The sequence below is a fragment of the Stegastes partitus genome, unplaced genomic scaffold, assembly GCF_000690725.1.
Source record: "Stegastes partitus isolate 25-593 unplaced genomic scaffold, Stegastes_partitus-1.0.2 Scaffold115, whole genome shotgun sequence".
Lineage (NCBI taxonomy): Eukaryota > Metazoa > Chordata > Actinopteri > Pomacentridae > Stegastes > Stegastes partitus.
In genome coordinates, this window is record NW_007577846.1 from 470,539 (window position 1) to 477,898 (window position 7,360).

The 7,360-nt window shown below is 41.4% G+C and overlaps 1 long non-coding RNA gene across 1 annotated transcript; it reads left to right on the top strand.

Annotated features, from left to right (window-relative positions):
- Window positions 1-1,601, top strand: LOC103354652 (uncharacterized). The gene is made up of 3 exons (XR_520053.1): window positions 1-51; window positions 874-935; window positions 1,515-1,601. It is a non-coding gene; the product is annotated as an uncharacterized LOC103354652 (long non-coding RNA).
- The last annotated feature ends 5,759 nt before the right edge of the window (window positions 1,602-7,360 follow it).

Consider the following 7,360-nt stretch of genomic DNA (forward strand, 5'->3'; position numbering starts at 1 on the left):
CAGCAGCAGCAGAGACGTCCACAGAGTCGACAGCAACCAGTCAGACTGCAGGTAATCCAGCACCAACACAACTCTGAGCAGGTTTCCAGCATCTTTGTAGTTCCTTTAAGATTCCTGAAAGAATTAATTTGCAGTGTCCCGCCCACAATCTGATTGGTCAGCCAATCAACACTGACAACAACTTCAGGTAGAATTAAACATGTAAAACATTAAAATCATTAAAATTAAATTTTGTGTGGCAATTATTCAAAGTTGTGATGCCAGGATTTTCATTTTCACTGAAATAGTTTTTTAAACATTCAGCCAAATTTTGCCGTTTTTTAAACTGTACTCTTTGTTTTTAGTGACATAATGTTTTCTGTTTAAAATTCATGAGAGACTGAATCTACATAATAACTGACATCAACATAATCAGAAATGTTGTCGAAGCTATCAGCTAATGCAAGAAACTGCTAGAACACTAATTGTCATTTTGCCATAATTTTGATTGAATTTACGATTTTTAGAAATGTAATAATGTGCTTTTAAAATTAAGTTGTAATTTGTTGTAATATCTGCTTCATGTGGTAGAAATACTGAATCCAAATGATGAATTTAAAGTTAAAATGAGTAAAAACAAAACTATTTTTGTCAAAACTATCATTCAGCCATATTTGTAGTTGCATTTCTTTTTATTTTTAGTGAAACGTTATTAGTCATCACACATTCAGAGCGACGCTTCCAAGTTTTCATCCAACATCAGATTCAGTATGAGTCAGATTTGACACAGATTTCTGTGTTCTGATGAATTGGAGGTTTTTGTCCTCCATCATGACATCAGGCTGCTGACACAGCCGTCCTAAAAACATCTTTTTTCACTTCCTCCTCCTACAGGTCACATGACGTCCACAGAAAGCCACCAGACGTCCTCGTCCAGCGGCGGCGGCAGCGTCGAGGTGAGACGAACAAAAACACGAGCTTCAGGTTCAGGTCATATCAGAGGACAAAGACAACCACAAGATAGTTTAGTTACTTTCCACTGTGCTCCTCTAAATGATTAACATGACCTGACTGAAGTATCTAAAGTATTGATATTTTGATTTTAGGATCAATTTTAGAGCATAAAGATCTGGTATCGGAAGTATCAACACTTCAGTATCGATACGCACATCAGTAGTAGCTAGTAAAGGGAGACTGTGACAAAGACTTCTGGTTTCAAAACTGCAAGACAAATAGAAATTATGAAATAGTAAGTTAAAAAATATGAGGGATAAGATAAATGTTGGTATTGCGGGTCATAATTTTGACCTAATTTCTGATAATTGATGCATCAGTTTGATTGTTTTTCTCATGGAAAAACCAAAGATCTTGACAGTGTTTCTTCTCAGAGTTTTTCTTGAGCTTCAAAACACTAAACGCTGCAGCTACGAGTCCAGCGTCGCAGGAGGATGAAACGAGTTGACGCGGCAACTGCAGCCAAACACCAAAACTTTTCTTTATTTCAAAGCCTTGTGTGTGTGTTTGTGTGTTGACAGGAGGACAGCAGTGTGATTCTGGGTTCTGTGGTTCTGGTGTGTATTCTGTGTCTGTTCGTGGATCTGCTCACCGCCGGCGGACTCGTCTNTTTCAGCTTCAGTGTTGAGGGTCAAACAGGTGAGAACGTCACTCTCACCTGTAAATATGACATAAAATACTACGGCGCTCTGTACGTTTGCTGGAATCGAGGAGACATACCAAGCAGGGGCTGTGGCAACCAGCTCGTCTCCACAGATGGATATAAAGTCAAAGAAGAGAGCCGAGTTTCCAGCAGGTACCAGCTGACTGGACGACTGGATGAAGGCGACGTTTCTTTGACGATACTGAAACTCACAGAGGACGACGCTGGACGCTATGGATGCAGAGTGGAAATACCCGGGTTGTTCAACGACGACAAACATCACTTCGATCTGACCGTTAGAGGCAAGAAGCAACTTGTTCCGTCTGTTTTTAGGCACATTTTCAGTTTAAACATAAAAACATCTGATATGAAATTTGATATTTTCCTTCAGGGTTCAAAGTAAATCTGATGGATAGTTTTCACAAAGCAGAAAACCTTCATCAGACCATGATGTGGTTTACTTTGGTTTACTGGCAGTAATAATGTGGTTTAGTGTCACAACTGATCTTTATATTTAGCTTCAATGAATCTCTGAGTTATCTGCTCGATTAATCAATTAGCTGTTTGGTCAGAAAATGGTTTTGTCCTCAACACAAAGATATTCAGTTTACTGTCATAGAGGCCTTCCCTCTTCCGCCTGAAGTCCAGCACCAACTCCTTAGCCTTTGAGGAGTTGTGCCAGATTATCGAGAGGTTCAAGACCTCTTCTCTGTAGGCCGTCTCATCATGACTTTGACCTATTTACATGTTTAGTGGCTGCTGATCATTTCTCTAGAAGATTCTCCACTCTGTTAAAATACAACAACCTCCAACTGAACATCAACAACAACCGATTTGACAGAAATCATCCTGATTCTCAAATCTGCTGGAGGCGACCCAATCAGAGCTAAAAATCAGGTTTAATTCAAACGTTTATACATTTCAACTGAAACCAGCCAATCACAGAGCTTAAAACTCAATCATGTGAGCTACTTACAGCAAAGGAGACCTGAGGTGTTAGAAAGCTCGTAAGCTTGAGCAACTGCAAGCTGCAATCACACCTGCAGTCTCTCCAAGAATTGTGTTTGTAGATATTATTTGGGTAGTGGTGGTTCAGCAACTACCAAGGCTGTGGGCTACTGATCAAAAGGTTAAATTAAAATATAAAAACTTAAAGTGGGACAAAGACTGAAGAAAAACATCGACTAAATCCATTTAACATTCCTGTTACAACGATGTCGGTATGTATGTGTTTGTACTTTTAGCTTAATAAGGGATTTTGTGTTTGTTTCAAAACTAAGATGATTTTACTGTTTATTTAGTTTTTGTTCAATTTTAAAGTTTTTCCTTATAGTTTCTCTAAATTAACCCTAGGTGCTAACTGGCAGGTGGTGCTAACTAGCAGGTGGTGCTAACTAGCGGGTGGTGCTAACTAGTAGATGATGCTAACTAGTAGGTGGTCCTAACTAGCAGGTGGGGCTACCTAGCGGGTTGTGCTAACTAACTGGTGGTCCTAACTATCAGGTGGTGCTAACTGGCAGGTGGTGCTAACTAGTGGGTGGTGCTAACTATTGCTGACTTAGCAGCACTTAGTTCTTTCTCAAATAACTAGCTGGTGGTCCTAACTAGCGGGTGGCGCTAACTAGCAGGTAGTGCTAGCTAGTAGGTGGTCCTAACTAGCAGGAGGTGCTAACTAGCAGGTGGGGCTAACTAGCGGGTTGTGCTAACTAGCTGGTGGTCCTAACTATCAGGTGGTGCTAACTAGCAGGTGGGGCTAACTAGCAAGTGGTGCTAACTAGCAGTTGGTGCTAACTAGACTTAGCTGCACTTAGTTCTTTCTCAAATAAACAGATACAAATNTCTGTTCTTATTGGCTTGTTTTATTTATCTTTAATGTATCGTCTTTTTCGGGGGATTGAACAGAGTAAGAATTTCATTGTGTAGTACAACTACCTGTTTTGCTGTGCATATGACAATAAAACTTTTGAATCTTGAATCATTTTGAAATCGTAGTGCATTCTGTTATGATGTGACTTCATCCTTAACAGTAGCCAACATGCCAGTAGAGTGTGAGCTATAGATTTATAATTATAACTAAATAATAGAAGCAGGAAATACTTGTGATAATATTATCCACAATCTAGTTTTCTTTTTTCCACATAGACTCAAATATAAAACCTTATTTCTTATTTATCTGGACCTAACAATGAGATTTTCATCAGACTTTTAATGTAAACTCACTTAGCATCACTACAGTGTTGTTAGAAGCTTGCTAAGGTATTTATAGTGGAACTTTGGGTGTTCTTTCTGATTGCAGTGGTTGTTGAGTCAGACAGGGTGACATAACTGTGTTGATTCTCAGGTGCAGACAGAGTTTTGTTCCTGAAGGGGGCAGGAATTGATCATCACAGCCTGGTGGTCCAAATTTAGCAGAATGTCGGTCTGCTCTGACATGGCCGTAACACTATTGATGTGTGTTTTAAGCGCCGTAGTATGTTTAAAACGAAGGATTTCATCGAGTCAGAACTCTAATTCAAGCTACTGATGTGTATTTGGACTGGTCAGAGTTCAAGGTTGAAAAATCGACATCATTCTGACTCATTTAAACTTAATTTAAAAGTCTCAAAAGGACAATATAGATGACAGGTATTAAAGATATGTTGAGTTGGACTTATAACTAGTCAGAATAAAAGTGTAGACATCTGGAACTCATAGTAGATGCAGATGTTGCTGTAATGAGAAATCTACTTCAATTCCAGATATCTGCGACACATGTCCAGTCTAGATATTATCTGTATTTGGTGGTTGCTTCCTCCTGTGGGTCAGTTATAACTTACATCACAGTTTCACACCAACACTAAGTGAATGTTTAAAGTTTCCTCCTCCTGCTGATGTTTGGTTCTGCAGAGCCTCCCTCTGACGACTTGTGGTTTTAACTTTTTCAGCCGCTGTAAAGACTCGCTGTCAGTCGGTCAGAGTTCGTCATGAAGATCGTGCTGCTGCTGCTCGTTCTCCTCACAGGTACTGTCTCTTTGAAAACGGCCTTTTCAAAAAACTTTTTATCATTTTATTCTGTGTTTTTCTTTCTTCGTAACTCAAATGTTGTCAATTAACCAATCAAACGCTTCCAAAGACATGACATCATCATCTGGGCTTTCCCAAATAGTTTGAAGGCATAGTAATCTTAGTGGATGTAAACTTCTGACTATGAAGAAAGAAGTAAAAAATTCTCTAAAAAACTTCTCTCTCTCGTTATTCTGGCATTTAGGATAAGATAAGATAATACTTTACTGATCCTCATAGGGGAAATTCAGGAAATATAAATAGATGTATTTAATATCATTTATATTTAGCAAATTTAAACAATGTTGGTCATCCTAACTATCCTAAAAATGAACAAGTTTCATCTGATTTCATGTCAGACAGAAAAAAAAAGGTTTCATTTCTTTTTATACAGTGAATGCAAACATCTGGTTTCAACTGGAGTTTCACCTCTATGTGCTTCAGGCGCCTGTAACTGAAAATATTCATAGTATGAAGACAAAACTTCACATGGCTTCATTAAACACTCTGAAGTTGTTGCAGATAAATAATCAGCTGATTCTGAGGAGGTCAGGTTGGAGAAACTGATTGTTTTTTTTTTTTTCGTAGAATGACTCATAAAACAACAAGAAGCATTAAAACATAATAAAATCAGCCAGTATGTTAAAAATACTGATTCTATGGGACACGTTGGACTGAAGCTGAGATTTACGAGTTTGGATTTTATCTGAAAAACCTTCTTGTCTTTCTGTCCTCAGTCTCTGAATGTTTCAGCTTCAGTGTTGAGGGTCAAACAGGTGAGAACGTCACTCTCACCTGTAAATATGACATAAAATACTACGGCGCTCTGTACGTTTGCTGGANCAGTGGTGGAAACACCCCATATATGTGTGAAATGTTGCATTAAGAATCACTCTCAGGTCTTCAAGTGTAATTACTTTTCATACAGTCACAGCCAAAGTACTAAACAAATCCGAAAAAAAAGTCATTAAAAACTTAAAATTGATTGGTTCCATAAAAATACATAAGACATTTTGAGTATTGGGTCATACTGGTACCAGTGATCCACTAATGAAGGTCGGGCTTTTTATGAGAAGACAGTTTTTGCTGCCGTGCTTCGTGTCTATATAAAGCCAGCACATTTGAACGTTCTTCAGAGACAAAAATGGCTAGAACAAGGAAGCTAAAGCAGGAAACACATCTGAAGATACAGATTCTCAGCCAGGAAGGGTACAGCTGCCACAGATGCGGTCCTTCAGCAGTTGGATACACTCTGCAGAAATACAGACAAACCAACAGCTTTGAAGACAAACCAAGATCTGGGCATCCAAGGGTTTCTTCAGCAAGGAATGACCAAATGCTGATCCACATGTGCAGGGAAAACCGCAGACTGACATCACAGGAGCTTCAGCAGCAGTGGTCAAATCAAACTAGTGTCCAGTGTTCCACCCGCACTGTATGTGGCCGACTTTTAGATCATGGCTTAAGGTCCTACAAGGCTGTCAAGAAGCCCTTGAGCAATGAGAGGCAAAGGTTAGCCAGACATCGTTGGGCCCCACGCACACAAGAACTGGACAGCCAGGAACTGGAAGAAGATTTTGTGGTCAGATGAGTCCAGTTTCCAGCTTTATGGTCTGCACTTATCTTCCTCCTGCTAATGTGAGGATACGCAGTAGGCCAAGCGAAGCATTATTAACATGTACAGTACCTACTGTCAGGCATGGAGGAGGCAGTATCATGGTTTGGGGATGCATGAGTGCTGCTGGTGTTGGTCATCTCACTGTCTGTGATGGCACATTGAACTCTGCCAAGTATTGTGCCATTCTTGAAACCCACATGCTCCCTTGTGCACGTGCACTGTTCCGTCGAGGTCAAAACTGGATGTTTCAACTAGATAATGCCCCTTGCCACACATCCAGGGCCAGTAGAACTTGGCTGTACACAGCCTGGGTGAATCCCTGCCTCCCCTTTCTGAGACGTCGGATGTTTTGCCAGAGCTTCTTCAAGGCCGACCAAAAGTCCTTCTCCATGGCCTCCCCGAACTCCTCCCACACTCAAGTTTTAGCTTCCACGAACTCCTGTTTGTGGTCTTCATGGACAGGCTCTCAAGGCGCAGTCAGGATGAGGAGGGTGTCTGGTTTGGAGGCCTCAGGATCGCGTCTCTGCTTTTTGCAGACGACGTGGTACTGCTGGATTCATCAGACCGTGACCTGCAGCATGCACTGAAGCAGTTTGCAGCCGAGTGCGAAGCGGCGGGGATGTGGATCAGTACCTCCAAGTCCAAGACCATGGTCCTCTGCCAGATTGCCACCTCCGCGGGGGGGGTGAGTTGCTTCCCCAAGTGAAGGAGTTTAAGTGTCTCCGGATCTTGTTAACAAGTGATGGGAAAATGGAACGCGAGGTGGACAGGCGGCTCGGTGCGGCATCAGCGGTAATGTGAGCGCTGTACCATACCGTCATGGTGAAGAGAGAGCCAAGCCACAAGGCAAAGCTCTCGATTTACCAGTCCAACTACGTCTCAACCCTCACCTACGGTCACGAGTTTTGGGTGTGACCTAAAGAATGAGATCGTGGATACGAGCGGCCGAAATGAGCTTCCTCCGCAGGGTGGCTGGGCTCAGCCTTAGAGATAGGGTGAGGAGCTCAGAGGGAGTTCAGAGTAGAGCCGCTGTTCCTTCGCGTCGAAAGGAGCCAGTTGAGGTG